Here is a 25,521-nt window from a genome sequence, read left to right on the forward strand (position 1 = left end):
GAAGGGCCCTGCCATTGTGCCACCCGATGTTACATCCTAGTGCCTTTATCAGGTATAGCCACTGCAGTGATCCTTGGGTTGAACTGTCTATTATCCATCCACCTATCAAGTTTCTCTGGAACTGGGTCAGCTAGGTGCTCTGCATGACATGTATGGGAAGTGTATTCCAGGGCATGTGCAGCCTCCTAGTGAGGGAACTGCTCCACCAGTATGTTGTGTTGATTGTGGTACTGAGGTAGAGGTCTCTACAGTGTGTGGTGTGGATAGATTTATATGTAGCATTTCTAAACCAGCTGGGTCAGATATGGCTTTGTAAGTCAAACATGGATAACTGCTGATTAGGTGATATGACACAGAGAATAGCTTGGGTCTGCTGAGTCTGTCTGTGTAGGATGTGTGTCTAATGCCTAGGAACCCCTTTGTGAGGTGCTTCTGTGGCTTCCCCAGCTGTAACAGGTGTCTAATGAGGTACATGGCAAAGGGGCCATAATACTTGAGGAGTGGTCTAATGAGGGAATAGTAGACAGAGGTCATTACCCCTGTCTTCCTGGATGCAAAACCCTTGGTAATGCAATGTGCCATATAGAAGGACTTCCTGACCACAGTGACAATGTGGTGTTAGAAGGAGAGGTTGCTGCCGACCTGTGTCCTGAGATCTATTATAATGCTTACAGTGCCCATTGGGCTCCCATTTGTGTGGCACCTACTGGGAACTGAGTGTTTTACCAAGGGGATGATGATGCATATTGTGGTGTCAAGCTTCTGGGTATGGTTTCCACACCACTCATTGGTATGACCTCTTTTGTGGGATGTGTGCATCACTTGTGGAGTCAATGATATTTCCCAGCTTGCAGTCCTCTGTGAACTTGGTCAGACAAAGTTCCTCTGTGTTGTGCTGGACTCCTGAGAAGTAGATGCTGGACAGTACACTACTCAGTACTGATTGTAGGTTCATAGGTTCATACTAGGCTATCTGCCCTAGGGCATTTATAAGCCTAGCCAGAGTGTGTTTGGCTTTCGCCACCCATTTTAAATTAATTTTGCTATGCCCTTTTTCGAGGTTAGTATACTGTGCCTCTGTCTAACAGTGACACAGAAGTGATACCCGGGGTAAACCTACAATCTCCCATCCACTCATCAAGATTCCTCTTGAAGAGAGTCAATGAGGGACTCTGCCTAACCTGGACTGGGATTTTATTCCAGAGTGAAGGGAGCATCTGGGTTATGAATCTGTCCCTCCAGCATGTCCTATTTATTTCAGTGCTGAGGTTCAAGTCTCTCAAGCGCATAGCTTGATGGGATTTGGATGTTCTGAGGTGCAGCATGTCCATTAATTCTGGGTTGGACATGGATTTATACGTCAGGCACAGATCGCCTCTGAGCAGGTGGTATGCCACTGAGTAGAGCTGGAGTTTCTTTAACTGGGCAGCATATGGCATCTGTTTGAGCCCTTTGATCCTCTTGGTGAGGTACTTTTGGGGTCTTTCCAGTTGCTGCAGGTGTCTGGTAAGGAACATCCCAAAAGGGGCATTGTTCTCAATTATGGGCCTGATGAGGGATGAGTAAAGAGGCACAATGACCTCCCCTGATCTAGATGTGAATCCCTTCATGATTAGGTGGGCTATATAAAATGTTTTTCTATCCACTTTGGCCATGTGGTTGTCAAATGAGAGATTGCTATCAACTTGGGTCTCCAGGTCCCTAATTACTTCTTCTGTACTTAATGGATTACCACCTATGTGGTAATTTGTGGGCACTTTGATTTTGCCAAAGGGGATGACTATACACTTTTTGGCATTTAGCTTGAGGCCATGGCTCTGGCACCAGTTGTCTGTTTCTATGAGGCCCTTTTGGAGGATGCTTGTGTCAGCTGGAGAGTCGATTATGGTGCCCAGTTTGCAGTCATCTGCGAACTTGGTCAGCCACAGTCCTTCCATGATGGCCTGTACCTCCGAGAAATATATACCAAACAAGAGAGGTCCCAGGACTGAGCCTTGTGGGATGCCACTTGTAACTGGTTTGGAGTATGACATGGCTCCAGCAATTCTAACCATGTGGGTTCTGTCCTTAAGCCAGTTTGCAACCCATCTAGTGACATAGGGGTTTATATTTAAGCTGGTGAGCTTATCTATAATGCCCGAGTGGGGTACTGTATTGAAGGCTTTTGTGAGGTCCAGGTAGGCTGTGTGGACCATCTTCCCCTCGTCAATGGCCTTGGTGACTGTTTCAAAGAAATCAACCAGGTTTAAGAGGCAGGATCTGCCCTTAACAAAGCCGAACTGGGTATGATCCAGTGTCTGTAGGTCCCCAATATCTTTATGTATGAGGTCAATGATGATCCTTTCCATAGCTTTGCAGACCAAGCTAGTCAGGCTTATGGAGTGATAGTTTCCAGGATCTGTTGAGGCACCACCTTTGTGGAGAGGGACCACTGTTGCTGTACACCACTCTTTGGGTACATATCCTGTAATAAGGCTGAGATTGAACAGTAGTTTTATATTTGGGTTTAGCTCTTCTTGGAGTTCATGTAGGATGCAGCCGGGGATACTGTCTGGTCCCATTGATGCTGTGTTTTTTGCTTTGGAGAGGGCAGCTCTTACCTGAGCATCTGAAATGTCAGGGGGGCAGCACTCTGCTGGGATAGATATTTGCTCTTTTGGTGGGGAGGGGGGGAGAAGTTTGCGCTGAACCTGTCAGATAGGATGTTGGCAATGTCTGTGGGTTCGGTGTATTTTTTGTCATTTTGGACTAATTCTGAGCATTTCTGGGAATTCCCACCCAGGTTCCTAACATAACTAAAGAAAGCCTTGTGATTATCCTTAGTGTCCTGAGCAATCAGAGATGCCTTCCCTTTTTGGAATTTTGCTCTGTCATGTAGTAGCTTCCTCCTTCTATTGTATAGTTTGTTTATGGCTGGGGTCCACCAGACAGGACGTCTGCCTTTGGAGGATTGGGTCTTGGTTTTATTTGGGATTGCATGATCCATGCATTCCTGAAGGTGTTCATAGAATGTGTTTATAAAGGATTCTGCGTTATGGGCCATATTTTCCACAGGCCCGGGGGCTTTGAAGGATTCCACCTCGGTTTTGAGGAGTGTGAAATTTGCTTTAGAGAAGTTTTTCACTGTGGTTTTTAGGGCAGGGGGTGGAGTCGGGATGTGAATATCCAGTGAGATTAGTTTATGGCCTGATCTTACCAGTGAGGGATACACTTCTGGTCTGCAGCATAGAGTCCCCATGTTGGTGATGATCAGGTCCAGTATGTTTTCCTCTCTTGTGGGAGTGGTAACAAGTTGTTCCATAGCATTTGAGTTTATAAATTCTAGGAACCTTTGGGCTAGAGTGTTGGAGCTAGAGTAATGCTCCCAGTGGGACTCCACTTGTGATTGCTTGCCAGTCTGACCTGGTGTTTGCCACTGTCATACTTTTGTTTTCTGTGAACCAATTTGCAAAACAAACAATGATATATGGGTTGATGCCTAGATTGTGGGGTTTATCAATAATCCCTCACTGAGGGATGGTAACACAAGCTTTGGACAGATTGATGTAGGCTATATGCAGTGCCTTACTGTCATGCACAGCCCTGGTGACTCAGTAAAAGACGTCAACCAGGTTGAGTAGGCGTGATCTGCTATTCACAAAGCCAAATTGTGTGGATCCAGAGTTAGGAGATCACCTATATCTTGGTCAATCAGGTCCCTGATGATGCGGTCCATACCCCTATTACTTGGACCTGTCAGGCTAATGAGCCAATAATCCCCAGGGCTGTAGATGCTAACTCTTTATGGAGAGGGATGACTGCAGCAGAGTGACATATTTGAGGGACAAAGCCTGAGATGAGGCTGTGACTGACCAGGGCACACAGATTTGGTCCAAGGTCACTTTGTATGTCATGTAGAAGTCAGCCACTGATATGTCGGTGTCCCATGGAAGCTGTATTCTTGCCTGTCAACAATGCAGGTCTAACCTGGCCTGCAGTATTGCTGGGTGCCTGCCATTCATCTGTCATTGTGATTGTACACTTGAGGGGGGAGAGAGGGGTAAAGCTGGCACTGAATGTATTGTCAAGACTGTGGCCAGTACCTGTTGTCTCAGAATAGGTATTAGCATTGTGTAGTAACTCACAGCACTTGTGTTTATTGCTGTGGAGGTTGTTGCTGTAACTATCAAAGGCTTTTGTGATTGTCGTCAGTGTTTGCTGCATGTCTGCCTTCATATATGCCTGTAGATGATTCCATGAGGGATCCATAATTGTGTTTGAGGCTAATAAGAGAGTCCAAGAGTCATGGGACACCATGTTTCTCTTCAACAGTGTCCTCCTTCTGTTCTACACTTTAGTAATGGCAGGGGACCATCACATTATCTCCCAGTGTTTGGAGGACAGTGTCGGGTTCTTTTGGCTCTGGATAGTACCATGTATTCATGTACCTGTTTGTACAGTGCCTATGTGTATGATTCAACAGTCATGCAGCTATTTCCCATTGCCATGGGTGCAGTGAAGTCATCAACCCCTGTTTTTATGGTTGCAAAGTCACATTTGGAGAGGTTTTATAAGTTGGTTACCTTTGTTTGGGGTGTGGCTGATATGTTGAGTTCCATGTTGAATACAGCCTGTGTGGATCTCACCATGCAGGGACTGACAACTATGGATGAGCAACAGTCCCATATTTAAGTAGTCAACACAGGTCAAGATTGTTGCATCCTCTACTGGGGGTCAGTATGAGCCAGTCCAGGGCATTGGAGATGATGAATCTTAGGAAGTGTTGGGCCACTGTACTGACATTTGGCTACTTTCCCCAGGTGATGGAGGGGTAGTTGAAGTATCATACTATGTCAGTGTTGCGTTGGACCTCAATAGATGGCAGAATGTTGAGGAATGTGCATTGACAGTCTAGGGACATAGATATGGGCCTATAGCAGGCTATGGTCTGGATTGCACTATTACCCCAAGGTGTTCCTATCCATAATGAATATGGGACACCACCTGTGGAGGTATGGTGTGGTCCATGTTTGGAGGCTGACAGCTGTGGAATGCATTATAGCCTGATACTGCAGGGTTGCTGTCTGCTGCTGTGAACCACCTCTCCATTACAGCAGAAAGGTTAATGTCCTCCACTCTGATGAGTGCTTTGAGTGACTGCAAACTGACAGTAAGATGTCTACTGTTTAGCAGCATGACACTCAGATTGCATACATGTCTAGCTGTTATGGTGGTAATTACATTAGGAACACTGTCTAATAAGGCATTATAGGGGTGGCAAGACACTATGCCAGTACCTGGAAACCCAGCGCTGACAGATGTAGGACATCTGTGGCAAGTCGTTGAGTTCTGTCAATCATGTCATTCCAAGCAGAGAGATACTGGATCCCCTGAGAATGACACAAAATGTGTAAGTCAATGTTGCAGTCAATCATCTGTTGATAGTACTGCAGCGTCATTCTGGGGGATGGCAGTATACTGCTCAGAGCTACTGTCACACCTGCCTGGACCACATAATCAGAGAGTTCAATTATGTCTCATGTCATGTAGTCCAGGGAAGTGTGTCCCAGGTCATTAACACCCACATGGATACAGAGTGATACAGGGAGGTGTGTCCCAGGTCAGTCACACCCGCATGGGCACAGAGTGATACAGGGAGGTGTGTTCCAGGTCAGTCACACCCGCATGGATACAGAGTGATACAGGGAGGTGTGTCCCAGGTCAGTCACACCCACATGGATACAGAGTGATACAGGGAGGTGTGTCCCAGGTTAGTCACACCCACATGGGTACAGAGTGATACAGGGAGGTGTGTCCCAGGTCAGCCACACCCACATGGATACCGAGTGATACAGGGAGGTGTGTCCCAGGTCAGTCACACCCACATGGATACAGAGTGATACAGGGAGGTGTATCCCAGGTCAGTCACACCCACATGGATACAGAGTGATACAGGGAGGGGTGTCCCAGGTCAGTCACACCCACATGGATACAGAGTGATACTGGGAGGTGTGTCCCAGGTCAGTCACACTCACATGGATACAGAGTGATACAGGGAGGTGTGTCCCAGGTCAGTCACACCCACATGGATACAGAGTGATACAGGGAGGTGTGTCCCAGGTCAGTCACACCCACATGGATACAGAGTGATACAGGGACGTGTGTCCCAGGTCAGTCACACCCACATGGATACAGAGTGATACAGGGAGGTGTGTCCCAGGTCAGTCACATGCAAATAGTTACAGAGTGACACAGGGAGGTGTGTCCCAGGTCAGTCACACCCACATGGATACAGAGTGATACAGGGAAGTGTGTCCCAGGTCAGTCACACCCACATGGATACAGAGTGATACAGGGAGGTGTGTCCCAGGTCAGTCACACCCACATGGATACAGAGTGATACAGGGTGGCGTGTCCCAGGTCATTCACACCCACATGGATACAGAGTGATACAGGGAGGTGTGTCCCAGGTCAGTCACACCCACATGGATACAGAGTGGATACAGGGAGGTGTGTCCCAGATCAGTTACACCCACATGGATACAGAGTGATATTTGTAGTTGTTGTGGAGTGCCATGACTGGCTGTGTCGTGTTGGATGCTGGCAGGGAGGTGTGTCCCAGGTCAGTCACACCCACATGGATGCAGAGTGATACAGGGAGGTGTGTCCCAGGTCAGTTACACCCACATGGATACAGAGTGATACAGGGAGGTGTGTCCCAAGTCATTCACACCCACGTGGATACAGAGTGATACAGGGAGGTGTGTCCCAGGTCAGTCATACCCTCATGGATACAGAGTGATACAGGGAGGTGTTTCCCAGGTCAGTCAGAACCACATGGATACAGAGTGATGCAGGGAGGTGTGTCCCAGGTCAGTCACGCCCACATGGATACAGAGTGATACAGGGAGGTGTGTCCCAGTTCAGTCACACCCACATGGATACAGAGTTATACTTGTAGTTGTTGTGGAGTGCCATGACTGGCTGTGTCATGTGCTGGATGCTGGCAGGGAGGTGTGTCCCAGGTCAGTCATACCCACATGGATACAGAGTGATACAGGGAGGTGTGTCCCAGGTCAGTCACAACCACATGGATACAGAGTGATACAGGGAGATGTGTCCCAGGCTAGTCACACCCACATGAATACAGAGTGATGCAGGGAGGTGTGTCCCAAGTCAGTCACACCCACATGGATACAGAGTGATACAGGGAGGTGTGTCCCAGGTTAGTCATACCCACATGGATACAGAGTGATACAGGGAGGTGTGTCCCAGGTCAGTCACACCCACATGGATACAGAGTGATACAGGGAGGTGTGTCCCATGTCATTCACACCCACATGGATACAGAGTGATACAGGGACATGTGTCCCAGGTCAGTCATATCCACATGGATACAGAGTGATACAGGGAGGTGTGTCCCAGGTCAGTCACAACCACATGGATACAGAGTGATACATGGAGGTGTGTCCCAGGTCAGTCACACCCACATGGATACAGAGTGATACAGGGAGGTGTGTCCCAGGTCAGTCACACCCACATGGATACAGAGTAATACTTGTAGTTGTTGTGGAGTGCCATGACTGGCTGTGTCATGTGTTGGATGCTGGTATGTGATAGATATTTGGATGTTACCTGCTCCATATTCAACTTAGTGAGTGGGATATGTGTGTGCCTCAGTATTGAGTTTCCCATGATCACTATATTGTGAAAGGTGGTTAGCCTTAGGAGCTTAGGTTGAGGGGCACACTGTGTACATTAAATATGTATCACTTGGCATGTGCCATGTCATGGTGGTTGAGTGGGTATCTGTCTTGCTGGACTGTGCTGTTTGGATAAATGTCCATTGAGTGCATCTGTGAAGGTGGGTGTGTGGCTTTTCACTGTATGTCAATGCTGTCAAAGTGGGTGTCATGGTGAACTATGCGCTCCACATGGTGTGGTGCAGGTGTTGATCTTATCCTCTTCAACTGCTAGTCCAGTCTTTGCTGGAGAGTGCATATGCCCACATTGGGTGATATACAGGTAACTCTCATAGGTCTGAGTGTTTGGAGTTTAGAGGGGAGGGTTGTCTGTGTGAACCTGGTCATCCTGAGGCAATGTAGCAACTGACTCATGTACACAGACTACCCTATTCTCTTACCTCCCAACACTGTGCCTTGTGAGAGATGCACAAATATAGCCAAATTGAAACCCAAGCACTCTCCAGCCAAGACTGGATAAGCCAGTCAAGAGGAGAAGTTTAATACCTGCACCACACCACATTCAACACATAGCCCTCCAGAACATACACCACCACAACCCTCACAACACCTACTTTTCCAGAGGCTTTCAATAAAAATCTGCCCAAACAACAGAGACCTCTGAGGCAGAAACAGAAACAACCACCACATCCCAGCACAAACTAAGAGACACATACCTCACATAAACAGTGTGCCACTCAACCAAATCCCATAAGGCAAAACAACATACCCAATACACTAGTCATAGATGACTCAATAGTAAGGCACACTGATGTCCCACTCACTATGTTGAATAAGGAGTAAGTTATCTGCCTATCGGGTGCCAGGATCCACCACATAACGCATGCACATAGGTCACTCCACAACAGGTACAAATATGACTGTGTCATTGTCCATGTTGGCGTGAATGAACTTAGACGTACCTCACTGGACTACATGAAAAGAAAAGTAGTGGAGCTCTCGGATCTTGTAGCCAAGCAGGTATGACCCTAGCTCTGAGTAGCATCCTACCATCACCCAGCATGATACCACAGTACAAGCAGAAAATGATTGACTTTAACAATTGGCTAAGTTTCTGTTGTCATTCTAAGGGCATCCAGTATCTGTCTGCCTGGGATGACATGATCGACAGACCTCGATGCTTTGCCAGAGATGGCCTGCACCTGTCACCCCAGGGATTCGAGATACTGGCCAAGGCTCTTGCCACCCCTATAGTGCCTTTTTAGGCAATGGCCTGAAGACAAAATTACCACCATAATAACTACAAGCAAACAAAATTTGAGGGTAATGCTACTCAATGCTAGACATCTAAATCTCAAAATGCACTATCTCAAAGCACTCCTTAAAATGGAGAACATTGATATATGTGCAGTGACCAAGACCTGATTCAAGGCTCCAGAGAGCACGCCAGTACTACCAGACTATAATTCATACCACACCTTTCGGCCCCTAAACCTGAACCAAAGCACTGAAGGCAGTGGTGTCTCCATATTCATAAAGGACATGCACACCTCCAGACTAGCAGCCCAACAAAACACATCAGAGATTCTTCAGGTACAACTAACACTGAGTAAAACTGTAAAACAGGTTGTAGCCTGCTATAGTTCCCCCACCATGTTCCAAGACTCCCACACCACATTCCCAAACACACTGAAAAATATTAGGGTACAACCCAATACCCTTATACTGGGAGACTTTAACTACCCCTCCATTAACTGGAAAAAGTACTCATGTACCAACATACTTGCTCAACATTTTCTGGAATTCATTAATTCCAATGCCCTGGACCAACTCATTCTTACCCCCACCAGGGGTAGAAACATCCTTGACCTGGTCATTACTAACATGGGCGACCATTGCTCTACACCAGTAATCAACTCCTCTCTGATCAGATCTGACTACAAGCTAATCACCATGGATATCCACATCTCACTCTCACCCCCTAAAGGAAACCACTGTAAAAAACTTCACAGCCAGTTTTGGACTTCTAACAACAGAGGTGGCTAACTTCACGACACCTATGCAAATGGAAAATAGGTGCATGACTGACTCATACACCAATGCACTGTATGAGCACATACACAAGTGCACGGAACAGGCATTACCAAACAGAACCAAGATGCTCTCCTCCAAAAAAAGGAAGCCAATCTGGTGGTCCCCCACCATAAACAAACTCTGCAACAGAAGGAAAAAAAAACTGTTGCAGAAAAGAATGAAATCCCAAGACTGGAAAAACTCCCGTCCCAACCTCAACAAAAAACTGAGATCCACCATCAAATCCTCTAAAGCTAGCTATGAAAACAAAATTGCTGCAGATTCTAAAGACAACCACAAGACATTCTATAGTTATGTCAAGAATTTGCATGGCAATACTCAGATCTGCTCCGAGTTACAGCACAATTGCAATACATATACAGAACCATCTGATATTGCCAACATATTGGCTGACAGGTTCATTGTGAGCTTTACTCCCCTTTCACCCCCTAAAGGCCCTATCACAATATCTGAGGAATGCCAAGTCCCTATTATCACGTCTACACAAATAAAAACTGCACTGTCCAGAGCCAAGAATACAGCTTCCATGGGACCTGATAATATCCCTGGCCTTGTTCTGCATGAATTCCAAAGTGAACTGGAATCACACCTGAGTACCCTGTTCAATCACAGCCACATTTCAGGCTTTGTCCTACAGAATGGCAAACTGCTATGGTCATCCCATTCCACAAAGGGGGAATGCCTACAGACCCTGGGAACTACCACCCCATTAGCCTGATAAGTCTGATATGTAAGGCTATGGAACACATCATCATCATGGACCTTATAAATAAGGACATAGGGATTCTCCAAACTTTGGACCTCATGCAGTTTTGGTTTGTGAAAGGTAGATCATGCCTGCTCAACCTGATAGACATCTTCAAGTCTGTCACCAGAGTTGTGGATGAGGGCAAGGTAGTTCACACAGCCAACCTAGACCTTGCCAAGGCCTTCAACACCATCCCACATTGAGGAATCATAGATAGATTCACTAAACTAGGCATAAACCCCTATGTCATAAGATGGGTTGCCAGCTGGCTCAGTGATAGAACTCACACTGTGAAAGTAGCAGACTCCAAATCTGACTACCAACCAGTTACAAGTGGTGCCCCACAGGGATTGATCTTAGGTCCTCTCCTGTTCGGTATCTACTTCTCTGAATTTCAGGCCAACACAAAGGGACTCCGGCTGACCAAGTTTGCACATGATTGCAAACTGGGAGCCATTACTGATTCTCCAAATGATGTAGACGTTCTACAAAAAGGCCTCACTGACACCAATGACTGGTGCCAGAACTATGGCCTTAAGCCCAATGCCAAAAAGTGCATTGTCATTTCCTTTGGGGAAAAATTGCTGGCCATGAACTACCACATAGGTGGTAGTCCACTAAACACTGAAGGTGTGATAAGAAACCTGGGGACACAGGTTGACAGTAACCTCTCCTTTGATAACAACATTGCCACTGTATTCAGAAAGTCCTTCTATGTGGCACATCTCATTACAAAAGGTTTCTCATCCAAGAAGAAACAGGTCATAATCCCTCTCTTCTCATCCCTCATTAGACCTATTATAGAATGCAATGCCTCATTTGGTATGTACCTCACTAGACACCTACAACAACTGGAAAGGCCACAAAAATACCTCACTAAGAAGATCTTAGGCCTTAGACACATGCCCTACATGGAGAGTGTCAAAAACTCCAGCTATACTCTGTCTCTTATTGCCTACTTAGAGGCGATCTCTGTTTGACCTACAAAGCTATGTCTGACCAAGAGCTGTTAGATATGCTACACCTAAAGAAATCCCAATCCATCCATGCCACACGGTCCAGGGACCTAAACCTCATTACCACAATAAACAGAACATGCTAGAGGGACAGGTTCCTAACCCAGAGACTTCCCATACTCTGGAACAAACTTCCCATTCACATCAAGCAGAGCACTTCACTGGCCCTCTTTAAGAGAAATCTTGACGAGTGGATGGGCAATAGGAAGTTCATCCCGGGAATCACTTCAGTGGTCTTGCTTGAAAGGAGCACTGGGAAATAACTTTGGGTGGCATGATGCCAGGGAATCTTCTTGGGCTAGACTTATATTGGCTCCAGTGCCATTAGCCTAGTACACACCTATGAACCTATGAGGCAGTTGCAACAGTGCCTCTGAATGGACAAGTGCACCAAGTTAATGGGTAAAAGCACAGAAAATTGCTCTTCTATCATGCCAGGAGGGTTGGACATAGCTAGTAAGTACTGGGGCTACTTGTGTTATGAACAAGTAATGCTGATGGCTCCCAGGTGTGCCACACTTATTGATGCAATAACCTGGTGAAGTGCCAAGCCATAATGTTATTTGAAGTACAAGACAGAAAGAACCAGCACGATGTAAGGGTGGAACTGAAGGCAGACTTTCTGCTACCTGTAATACTTTACCTCAGCTGTACAGTTATCAGCAGTTTTGGCCAGGTGGAAGTTCAGAAAGCTATGTAGAGTGTGCAGTAACTATGTAACACTGTAGTAGACATAACTAGATAGGCAGGAGTTTTAATCCCAATACTGGCAAGTGAGTGTGTGTGTGTGTGTGTGTGTGTGTGTGTGTGTGTGTGTGTGTGTGTGTGTGTGTATTATGTACTGACTAGCTTATACCATTTTTGACTTATGTACTACCCTTCACACTTCCCCTCATCCCAGTCTAGCAGTCCTGTTGATGTTATCCACCTTAGAAGTACCTTTGGACGAGGTGAAAATGTATAAGCTCTGTGGCACATCTGATAACTGCGTAGCGTACTGGTGAGTGTGTGTGTGAAAATCATGTAGTTCATGTAGTGTGTGAGTTATACCATTATTGACATATGTACTACCCTTTACACTTCCCCTCACTCCAATTTAGTAGTCCTGTTGATGTCATCCACCTTAGAAGTACCTCTGGAGAAGGTAAAAATGTATAAGATCTGTGGTGCATCTGATAACTGTGTAGCATTAACGTTGAAATAATTAGAAAGGCAGGAGTTCTCCCTACTGGCAGATTTTTTGGATGTGTTTGTATGAAGTAGGTTGGGAGGGTGGCTTAATGATTAAAGTGTTTGCCTTACAAACACAAGGTGCAGGGTTTGAGTCTCACAATGGATAATTGGCTAGGCTTAAAATGTCTAGTGAGGGCAGTTAGCTTAGCACTAATCTATGAGCCTATGAACCTATGAAAATCAAGTAGTGTGTACCTTCGGAGAAGGTGAAAACGTATAAGATCTGTGATGCGTCTGATAACTGTGTAGCACTATAGTTGAAATAACTAGAAAGGCAGGAGTTCTAATCTCCTTACTGGCAGCTGTTTGGATGTGTTTGTGTGAAGTAGGTAGGGAGGGTGGCTTAATGGTTAAGGTGCTTGCCTTACAAACACAAGGTGCAGGGTTTGAGTCTCACAAGGGATAATTGGCTAGGCTTAAAATGGCTCCGGAGGGCCGTTAGCTTAGTATTAATCTATGAACCTATGAACCTAGGAAAATCATGTAGTGTGTGGGCTAAAACATTTTTGACCTGTGTATTACCCTTTACATTTCCCCTCACTCCGATTTAGTAGTCCTGTTGATGTCATCCACCTTAGAAGTACCTTTGAACTCAGTGGAAATGCGTAAGTTCTGTGGCACATCTGATAACTGTGTAGTACTGTAGTAGAAACAGTGAGATAGGCAGGAGTTCTAATCGCAATACTGGCAACTCTTTGTGTCTGTGTGAGAATCATATCTTGTGTGGCTTATACAATTTTGATGTGTGTACCATACATGGCTGGTGACCACCTCCCGCTGCCATTACTTTATATAGTGTGGTAACAGCATGTGCCTCACATGCAACAAGTTAAACCATTGTACAGTCCTCTGTACAGATGTGTCTGGAATATCCAGATGTTTGCAACCTATACGTGGTCAGAAGTGACCTGTGTGCCTTAACAATGCCCATGTATGTAATATTGTAGCCAAATCGGCCACAGTGAGTATACAGACACATATGGCAGCATGAGGTATCATACCTGACCGAAACCTCATGCTTATATGACATCTGCCACCCTCACAGGTGACTAGCCTTGTAGGTGCAATACATGAGTCCAGATGTTTGATTTTACAAGTGAACTGTTCATGTTATGGGTCACATTAAAGGCTGGAAGAGGTATGGACTGACATATTGTGGTCCTAATTTGTATGTACCATTAACACCTTGCATCTTAACAGGACTGTGTACACAATTTATATACACAGTATACCACTAATGTGTCACACATGTCCCTACCATAGGCCATTTGTCCAGCCCATTTTGCTGGCCTCTGTCCAGATATCTTAGCACTGACAAGTAATAACGCATGCTACAAGAATGTTGAATTCATGTCAGATAGGCCCCAGCAGTGACCTCTGTGATGCAACGCAGTTAACCCCACCGCAAGTGAACATGCACATAAAGCAATATAGCTACTAAATAAAGCAATATAGCTATTACTGATAGCTGTGTGCATGATAAATTGCATGCCCTTTACATGCCTGGGGTATTTCCAGGCAACAACAGAACAATGTCATACTCACCAGCTTCAGGCTGCTGTCCCATATGCAGACCAGAGGGTCCTAGGTAGTTGTAAGAGGGAGGTCTTGTCAGCAGACTCACATGTGGCTTTGGTACAGGATGGATGCAGTATGTCTGCACATTTACAGGACTAACCCCAATAATACACAATGTTCTGTCCTCACCATAGATGTGCACCTCTGTGCATTAGAAAACCCCATCCACAACTGCAATTGGACCAGACACAATGATGTAGATACAATACATATACATGTATGTCTGATACATTAGTGTACTCATCCCCACTAGGCCCTTACCTGCACGCTCCCTGTCCATTGTGTGAGTGACACCCAACTCCAGCATGTTGACCTCTGTTCCCTGGTGTTGTACTGGGGTGTCTGCCCCAAGGTTGGCAAGGGCTCATATGCTACACAACTTCGTTGTGTGATGGATGACAAAGAGAAATGTGACGTCATTTGTATGATGTGGTGATGACTGTACACAAGGGTGACAGAGGGGTCATTGCAGCAGATGTCAATGGGCATCTTGGTGAAGGGAATAGAGGGTCTGTGTAAGTGCTGGGTATGCATGGTGTTAAAAGGAATGTAGATGGTGACATGGCAGTGGGGTTTTCAAAACAGATGGACATGGTTGTGGTAAATATGTGCTATAACATGAGGGAGGAGCATAGTTACAAGACTGTAGTAAGATGCACACAGGTGGAATATATCCAATGTAGGAGGGGAAGTTTGGAGGAGATTGGAGACTGTAAAGTAGTGAAGGGGAACGTGTATTTAGGCAGCATAGAATGTTGGTCTGCAGGATGATGTTGGTGATCAAGAAGAGGGGGAGTGTGAGTTCAGCAGCAAGGATCACATGGTGGGAACTGGAAAAGAGTCATTGTGAGGTGGTGTTTAAGGAAGGATTAAGACAGACCCTGGGTGGCACTGTCAATTTACCATATATCTGGTGAAGTACAGAAGACCTACTAAGGGAGATGGCTAGAAAGGTGCTTGGTTTGACGTGTGGATGGGTGAAGTAGTACAAGGGTCCTGGTGGTGGAATGTGGAAGTACAAGACAGTATACAGAGAAAGAGGATGGGGAAGAAGGAGTGGGACTGTCAGAAAGATGAGGAAAGTAGACAGCAGTGTGAGGAGATGAGGTGCATGGTAAAGAGAGATGTGGCAAAGGCTAAGGATGAGGCATATGAAGAGTTATATGACAGTTTGTGAATTAGTGAATGGTTCTATTACTCTTTGTCATGTTCAGTCATTTTAGTTGTTTTGCTAAGAGGTGTTGTATGTCTGGCCATTGTGTATGGCCTGTCATGGTGTTGTAGCAGTGTACTAGTCACTTATTGATTTGGACTGTGGGGTCAGATGTGAGTGTCATGGGTCCTTTTGTATCCAGCTGTGCATGCTTCCCCAGTTATGGGTGGTCTATCTGCAGCATATGTTTGTATTGGCATTTTGAGACATGTATGCAGATATATTCTGAGACATGTATGCATATATATATATATATATATATATATATATATATATATATATATATATCTACATATATATATATATATATATATATATATATATATATATAAAAATATACACACACACACCTCGGTATTTATTGGCAACATATCTATATATTGTTATACACATATATGTATCTCCATACATATATCTCTCTTTATGTATATGTTCCTTTTCAGATATATATATTTGTAGATACCAATCTTTTCTAATTGCACAGTGTCTATTCCCTATTATAAACTGGCTTGAAAGTAAGGCATGTTTGAAAAAACATCCTAAAACCATACAGCTGAGATGGCTTACTGGTAAGTTGCTTTGACTATGGTGTGCAGGGTCCTGGTTTCATGATTTTGCAAGGGCTGTTTATTTTGTTGCTAGGCAGAACAAGGTCTGTTAGATACAAAGTGATTAAGGCAGTTTTTTGAGGGCTTAGTCTCCACACACACTGCACATTGCCATACTGTACAAGGGCTGGTGATGATGGCCACAGTACAGGAGCCATGAAATAGTCATCACCTAACAGTCTGTGTTGTATGCAGTTAATACATGTCACTGTAGTAGCAACAACTACATAGCCAGGAATTCTAATCTGAAGAAGTCCAAATCTGTGAAAATTTGTGTGTCAGCACAGTATCCTGTGTTTGAATGAGTTCTATGTCCACTTGGAGGGTGGATCTCACATTTCAGACAGTGAATCTCTCACTACATGTTCCAAGGTCCACTGTATGTGGTCTCCTGTGTTCGTCAACCTCATAATTATGTAACAACAATCTTCAACCCAATAAGGCCTGTGCTGTGTGCATGAACTATGTAACAGTATGCCCTGACTGACAGGATAGTCAGGGCTACTAAACCCAGGTGTGTAAAATGTGTGTATGACTATGTGTTTGTCAGTGTGTATACGTCAGTATGTTATAGTATGTTATGTCCATTCACACCCAGTACATCCCCCATTGCCATAGTCTACAAGGCCTGGTGATGTAGTTCACATTACAGGAACCTCAGAACACACCTCACCCTACAAGCTTTGTGGTGTGTCTAATTAAGGCAAAACACATTAGTAGCAATAACTACATAGGTAGGGGTACTAATCTCAGTGTTGGCATATATATATGTGTGTGTGTGTGTGTGTGTGTGTGTGTGTGTGTGTGTGTGTGTGTGTGTGTGTGTGTGTGTGTGTGTGTGTGTGTGTGCATGTGTGTGAAGGGATCTACTTCAGTTTGCAGTAAAACTATTTCCCAGGTGTTCATTTGACCGAGACCAAATTGGCAAAAGCTGAAATTGCAAATGAATCATTTTGTGGAATCTCATTTCACCAAAACTAGTAGTGGCAGTGTAAAAGCCCTTTTCTCCACTGTACAGCTGTACAGTGATACTGGAGTTAGTTTATATAGTTGGTGGTGGTCATTGGGGGTACAGACCCCCACATTTGGGGTAGTGTTTTGCGTATCCCCACTCATAGTGTGCTGTTATACTGTCAAGACTATGTTAAGAGGATAAGTAGTTGTTAATCTAACTAGGTGTGGGTCTATGCCACCCCATACCCTCCAGTGTGGGGGGCTGTGCCCCCCACACCACCACAACTATTTAAACCAACTCCAGGATTGCACTACAGTGGGGAGCAGGACATATACCCTGCCACTACTATTTTCAGTGAAATGATATTTGGTGGACTGATTATTAAGTGATTTGAGGTTTTGGCAATTCGGTCTTGTTGGAATTACATTTGCAAAAATGAGTTCTCCGCAAAGTGAAGTACATCCATGCGAACAGTACTCTGTGTGTTGTACTAACACAAAACAGCTGCACCCTGGCTATGACACTGTCAATATGTGACCACAATGCTACACCCCTTGTAGGAAAGGACAGCAGGCTAACATCCTCCTGGCACACAGATACCTAGAACATAAACATAATACATTATAGACACCACATTTAGTCAGTGTTAAGAGCAGCAATAATACATCATGGCTGGACAGCTACACACCCTGACATGTAAGCATTAAACATGCCAGCTGACAACTTTAAACAGCATTACATTGCTAAATTGTAGTACATTCACCCTGTGAATCAGAACCATATTAGCATGTCCCTGGATCGATGGTATGCATGACAGGATTGTGCACAGGTATCATCATATGCACAGGGTGTGGTGTGTGTTTGCCAGAGGCCTAGGCTGAGCCATTTGGTTGACATCATGCGTGTGGGTTAGGGGGTTGTTTATTAAATGGGCCATGCAGAGGTGGTGTGTGTATGTATGGAGGTGCCCTAGCTGTGATGGTGATGTGTGTGTGTATGGATGCACACAGGTCTGCCATGTGGCTGCCCTATACAGGGGTATGTTGAACAGCTGCAGACCGTACATGGCAGGTTGTACAGTTCACTGTGTCCGGCCAAAGACATGGCAACTGGGCCTGCAAGGGGTTGCATGGGCACCACCAGGCAGAAGGCCAGATATGGTACTCTCCCCTGACAATGACAATTGTCTGCTGGATCTGTGTCCCTGTTGGGACCAGCCAGGACCACATGCCTATGGCCTGTTGTGTCATGGTGTGGACAGCACCCCCCCTGCAGTAGAGCTACTGGTACTGCCACTACGGAAACAGGAGTGAGATGTTGCACGGCCACGTAGACCCTCATCTGTTCGTGGTGCTGTGCCACATCCATATGGCTGAAGCTCTACTCCCACCACATGCTTTACTCCAGAGATCCCACAGTTGAGGATTGCCACCATCTCAACCAACTGTCTATCCATGACCTCCATATAATAATGGTGGGCATCTGCAAAATCACAGATGTTGTCATGTACAGCATGTAGAGTAGCCCTCTGGAGCCTCAGACCATCTTTGATGTAATGTTCCATACTTGCCTGTGCCTCCATGTTGATCTAAAACATGCATCTGGTGACACCTGCTGTGGCACTAGTGGCAGGGGCATGATGGGCAGCAATCCTCCTAAGAGCACCCCTGTACATTCCCCTGTGTGGGACCTCACCTGTTATCTGGCTCTGGCTGGTGTCTACAGACACACTTGCCATAGTCACCACACTTTCCCATCCCATTCCACCACCCACCAACTATCCCTCATCTATGGCCACTGGTGATGGGGTATGTGTGGGCATTGTAACTGTGTGTGTAGGGATGGGATGGAAAAAGGTGGGATGCCAACCAATGGCACAGACTCAGCCCCTGATAACCCTGCTTGTGCCTCACATTGCCTATCATCATTGTCAGAGTCTGCAGACACTGACATCAGTTTCCCCATGGAAGGGACCCCGACCCACATGGGCACCTGTGAGGGGAAGACAATATATGTAAATTAATACCTCTACATTATTGTTTACTTACACACACACACACACACACACACACACACACACACACACACACACACACACACACTTACAGGTGAGGTGGCACAAAGAGATTACACAGACCTCACATTACCCAACAGTTGACATGCATGACACATGACACTTATCATGCATTGCAGACAGTCTTAATCCCTGTTACTAACAATATACATCTCCGGGATGCATGAGTTGTGTTAGTAGGTGATGTCCCTTTCCCTGGAACATACCGCACCCATGTACACATTAATGCTGTGCACCTGTATAGCACACTGGCATCTACTATAGGCCATACCTCACAACAGTAGAAATCCTTGCTCAATGCGTAGATATTTGGCAGTTATGCTTGCTCTCTTCCTCACAACCCCTATGTGTTTGTCTGACACATAACTGGGATGATATGAGGACTGGTGTCACTAATTAATGACTGACATTTGATTTGCAGATCTCATCATCAGCAGTGCATGTATGTGCAATAAAATCTGGTTACACCAATGACCATCAAAGCTTAATGTAGATATGAGGAGAGTACACACACCTGTTGACATGCCAGCCTCTTATACCATATGAAATGGGGCCACAGTACTGCATTTGAAAACATTACACACACCTAATATCTGACATATGACCTGTGTAATCCAATCAAGAATCAAACAAATGTGTTAGTCGTGATGATACTGAATGACATGCATACAACATGGGGGTTGCATAAGTGTGAACACCCTCTAACCAATGGTTTGTTGAAGTACCTGTTAAGTGAACTACAGCAGTCACTATTCCTAGTGAGGGGTATACTAGCATGGCACATCTTGACTTGGCATTATTTGGTCTGTCTTCCTTACAAAGGTCTCCCAACTCTGCCAGGTTGCAAGGCCAGCTCATGTGCACAGCCCTTGGAGGTCACACAGTGGATTTACTATTGCTGTTGAGTCTGGGTTATGTCTGGCCAATTCATAACCTTGAATGTGGTCAGATACAGCCATTCATGGCTAGATTTGGATGTATGCTTCAGTTCACTGTTGTGTTTGAAGATGAAACCCCTCCCCACCCTCAGCCTTATTGCAGATGCTTGACAACTGTGGACCACACGTGAGTGTTATTTTGCAGCATTCAAAATCTCCTCCACCATGTCTATAGACCTAGTTCCAGCCAATGAACAGCAACCCTAAGGGTGTACACTGGCACCAGCAAGCTTCAAGTTGGGGATGGTGGCCTTGAGGTGAAGTGAGGTGTTGCTTGTACACCACACATATCTCTATGAATACTGTCTGTAGGTTTGAACCTTGGTGTCATGACACCATTACACATTGCAACACATGCCTTTGGAAGACTTGCTGTTATGCTTTTGCTACATGTACACAGCCCTGGATGGTGTTTCTTGTGGGGAAAATCTTCCGTCTACTTACCCTACCCCATAGGCCATACTTATGCAGAATCCAGGCTATTGTTGCCACCGGTACTACACAGGCAGTACTTGCTAGACATTCCTGTAACTTTCTCAGTGTTGCTACATGTCTTCTGGCAGCCTCCCTGACTAGTGTTCAATATGTCTTGTTATCTGTTTTGGATGAGGATCTGGTTCTTTTCAGCATCGCTGTTGTCCCATATTTAATACACCTCTAGATCACTGTCTGCACTATTTTCCTTGGTATATGCAATGGTGAGGTAATGTTTTATTTCCTTACTCCTGACTGCTACATTTCAGATGTGGGATCCCTTTCATGCTTTGTAAGATGTTATCAAGCCATGGCTGCTTCTGTTACAGGCAACTGAGAAAATGTCACAAACATACTTCTCGGACAGCACACCATTACTTGGTGTGACATTGAGGCCCTGTACTTGATGGCAGGTGTGTACTCAAGTAGAGTGAATGCTGTCAGTACATCACAAACTGCCTCCACAATTTGTTATTTTGAGTGTGTACACACATATGTATCCAGTGTTTCATAAGGTGTGTATACCTCATATTTGTTGCACTGACATATAATGCTATTTTAGACATTAATTGTTAATGTTAGGATCACATTACAGGTTGCAAAAGGTGTGGAATGTATTATTGTGGTCTGTCGTATATATCAGGAACAGGTGCCATCTTAATAGGTGTGTGTGTGTGTGTACACTGTTGTATCCACTGTATAAGGGTAATGTTTCATACAGGTCCCTACTGTAGCCCATTTATCCCACCATTTTGTTTGTCTCTGTCCACACATCTTGCGCTGACATGTTGTGAGGTATTCTGGAGGAATCTTACATACCCGTCCGATATGACACCATGGTGACCACTGTTATGCAGTGCAGTTAACACCAACAAAACTGAACATGCACATCATGCTTTTGACACCATCCCCCACTCTGGAATTATAGCTAAACTCACTAAACTAGGTATAAATCCCTATATCACAAGATGGGTTGCCAACTGGCTCACTGACTGAACCCACACTGTGAAAGTAGCAGACTCCAAATCCAGCTTCAGACCAGTGACAAGTGGAGTACCACAGGGTTCAGTCCTGGGTCCTCTCCTGTTTGGTATCTACTTCTCTGAAGTACAGGCCAACACAGAAGGTCTTTGGCCAATGAAGTTGACAGATGACTGCAAACTAGGAGCCATAATCAAAACTCCAAAAGATGTGGACATCCTACAAAAGGGCCTTACTGAGACAGATGCCTGGTGTCAAAGCCATGGCCTCAAGCTCAATGCCAAAAAGTGCATTGTCATTCCTTTTGGTAAAAACTCAGTGCCCATGAACTACCACATAGGTGGTAGTCTACTTAACACCGAAAGTGTGATAAGAGACCTTGGGACACAGGTGGACAGTAGTCTCTCCTTTGATAATCACATCACCATAGTAGTCAGGAAATCCTTCTATGTGGCACACCTCATCACAAAAGATTTCTCATCCAGGAAAAAAGAGGTCATTGTTCCCCTCTACTCATCACTCATTAGACCCATTATAGAGTACAATGCCTCTTTTGTTATGTACCTCACAAGACATCTACAACAACTGGAAAGGCCACAGAAATACCTCACAAAGAGGATTACCGGCCTCAAAGAGATGCCCTATGCAGACCGTCTCAAAAAACTGCAGATTTACTCTGTTGCATATCGCCTACTCAGAGGCGATCTCTGCCTAACACACAAAGCTATGTCAAACCCAGAGCTGTTGGACATGCTCCACTTAAAGAAATCCCTATCCCTAGGAGCTACATGCTCTAGGGACCTAAACCTCATTACCACAATAAACAGAACATGCTGGAGGGCTAGATTCCTGTCCCAGAGACTTCCCATACTCTGGAACAAACTACCTATCTATATCAAACAAAGCTCCTCATTAGCACTGTTCAAGAAAAATCTTGATTGGATGGGAGATAAGAAATTCACCCCGGGGATCACTTCTGTGGCTCTGCTCAACAGTGGCACAGGAAAATAATTTTCTTGGGTGGTGAAAGCCAGGGTACCTTTGGCTAGGCTTATATAGGCCCTAGGGCCAATAGCCTAGTACCTACCTATGAACTGATGAACCTATGCATTATGGCTATCACTATGGTGATAAAAGAGTGTATGGCAAATAGCAGGGGCTTAATATGGCCGTTGTATCGGGGAAACCTCAACAAAACAATTCCATACTCACCAGCTACAGGCTGCTGTCCCAGTTGTATACCAGAGGGACCTAACTAGTTGTGGGAGAGTGGTAATGTCAGTAGCCACTGATGTGGCTTTGGTACAGGGTGGAAGCAGCATTTCAGCACATTAACAGTACAACCCCCATTACTACAAAATATGCTGGCCATCACCATAGATGTACATGTCTGTGCATTACTATACACCAGCAAGACCTACTATCTCATCTGCCATATTCTAGTATACAGTTAGAAACGATTAAGCAACATTGTTCTAGTAATGTGCACTGGGGCCTTACCTGCATGCTCCTCATCCAGTGTGTGGGTGCAACCCACCTCCACAATGGTTTCCTCAGCTTCATGGCTTGTGCATTGTGCGGGCGCCCCAAGGTTGGCAAGGAGCTCCTCCATGGGTGACAGTGGGGGCTGGATGGCTGGGACCACACCTGTGGCTAGCCGGTCCCTCTCTACAGCAGTGGCCCATTGACAAGCATGGCAAATGAGGTCAGTTGTTTGATGCCGCACCTGCTCATAAGTTCTGCTGTCGAGACCGCTATAATTTACCCTGTGGACCAGATCGTTCCACAGGGCAGTCCTCTCCTGCACATCTTGCACTCTCCATCCAAATAACAGGGCATAATGTTCAATCATGTATTGGATGATGATGTCAGTTTCCCCAACAGAGAATGCTGGTAGCTGAAGCATCTGCATATTACCTGGAAGACATAAACAGGAAAAAAAGGTCACAGGACCTCATACGGTTGTCAAATTGCACATCAACAGTGGATATTACTTGCAAATAATCCAAACTACACCATAACTCACCAAGCTATTATGGCTATAGCAGCTTGCATTACACTCCTGTCCCTGAGCTCTTATTCCCCCCAGTGTAGGGCACTTGATTGCATAATCCTCTATTTTCCATTCATTTCTGTGTAGAGGGGTGACAGTGGCCATCTTCCATATGGATAGTGCAGGTCTGTGTTTGAATGTGGTGTGTGATGGAGCTGTGAGCATATGTCTGAGTTTATGTAGAAGGCAGACAGTGATGTTATTATGCCCTATGGAGATTTGCTGTTGTTGCCATCAGTAGGCAATATGTACATGCTCACCATTGCTGAGGGGAGGAGTGCGGTTGATGTGCATATCACCCTATACAACTGGGGTGGACATGCTGGCAATGTCCCCACCTAACCTGTCAGGTACAGGTTGTCTATATCCATGGCATGTGTGTATGAGGTGTGCTTTACCCCCAGTGCAGAGTGAATTGTGTTGTTGCCTCTAAGACTGACAACATATGTGGAAACACTGTTGCAATTGTCCTTGGTGATGTGTATATGCCCGATTTATAGTCATAGTCAGCCTTACAGGAAGTCACCTGTGAACTTACATGCTTGTTCAGATAGAGGTGGACTTGCTTCCAAGCTGTTGCCTGCACCTATGTGTCCCTATACAGCAACCTATTATGTGGTTTGTGTATTGCTGCTGTCCACCAAAGGAGACTACTCTACCTTGGTGGAGGCTGATTATACAGGTCAGGTACTGCTGAGTCCATATAGCTACAGTGGATATAAAGTGCATACACCCCTGTTACAATGCCTGGTATTTGTGCAACTGGAACATGATACCACAATAACTCTTTTCAAAACAATTCCCACCTTTAATGTGACCTATAGCCTGTACAATTCAATTGAAAACATAACAATCTGGTCTGTGAAAACATGGAAATAATAATCAGTACAATAAGCCAGTTGAATGAGTGTGCACACCCATAAACTGATATGTCGTGTATGCAACTCTTGAGATGGTTACAGCATTTATTCATCTTGGTTTGGACTCTAACATCATGGCACATCTTCACTTGGCAATAGTTGCTCACCTTACTAGAAACACCTTTGTTTGTTTTTCAATGGAATTGTACAGGGTAGGGGTTACATTCAAGACGAGAAACATTATGAAATGATTTTCTGTGGTCTCATTGTCATACAGCACAGAAACCTGGCATTCCAACAGGGGTGTGTACATTTGTGATATTCACTGTATATAGGTGTTGATATAGCTGTTAGTGGTAGGCATGGATAGAGGGTCATAACACAGTTGGACACTTCTTCGATTATTACCTGATAATCATGCTTACTTTAGTACCCATGTAAGTGTCAGGGAAATGCAACAACCAGTAGCTGTACACTTTTATGTCTGCTGTATGCACTGACACTGCTATTACACACATGTGCAACATGCACAACCTATGAACCTGACTGACTGAAACCCATGTTATTAGTTGTGTGCCTTCCAGCTGAACATATGCATGCATACATGTGCTCAGGGGATACCTGGTATACATTTCTGTTCTATATTAGTATGGCACACTGTATTCACAGTTTTGCTGCTCAAACATACTTCTCAACCTGTTATAGCAGGACACCTGGACAATGGCACACATAACTGGGTAATAAAGAGGACATCAGTACTGATACTGTATTAATATAGCTGTGCCATACATTAGTAAGTTGTTGCACAATAGGCTTTGACATCCCTGTGATAACCTGGATGATGTTCAACAGTCATAAGTAGACTATTATGTTACATTGTCATTGCTCACAGACTTGCCAGTGGTTTGACTAACATAACACAGGTATATGTGTATGTGACTACATATAGTCACAAATGTGCTTATTGTCCAGCAGAACACTGTACAGTTTAATGTTATTAATTCAATATATCAC

Source organism: Protopterus annectens, chromosome 1.part1, assembly GCF_019279795.1.
Source record: "Protopterus annectens isolate FY-2018-M chromosome 1.part1, PAN1.0, whole genome shotgun sequence".
In the NCBI taxonomy this organism is placed as follows: Eukaryota; Metazoa; Chordata; order Ceratodontiformes; family Protopteridae; genus Protopterus; species Protopterus annectens.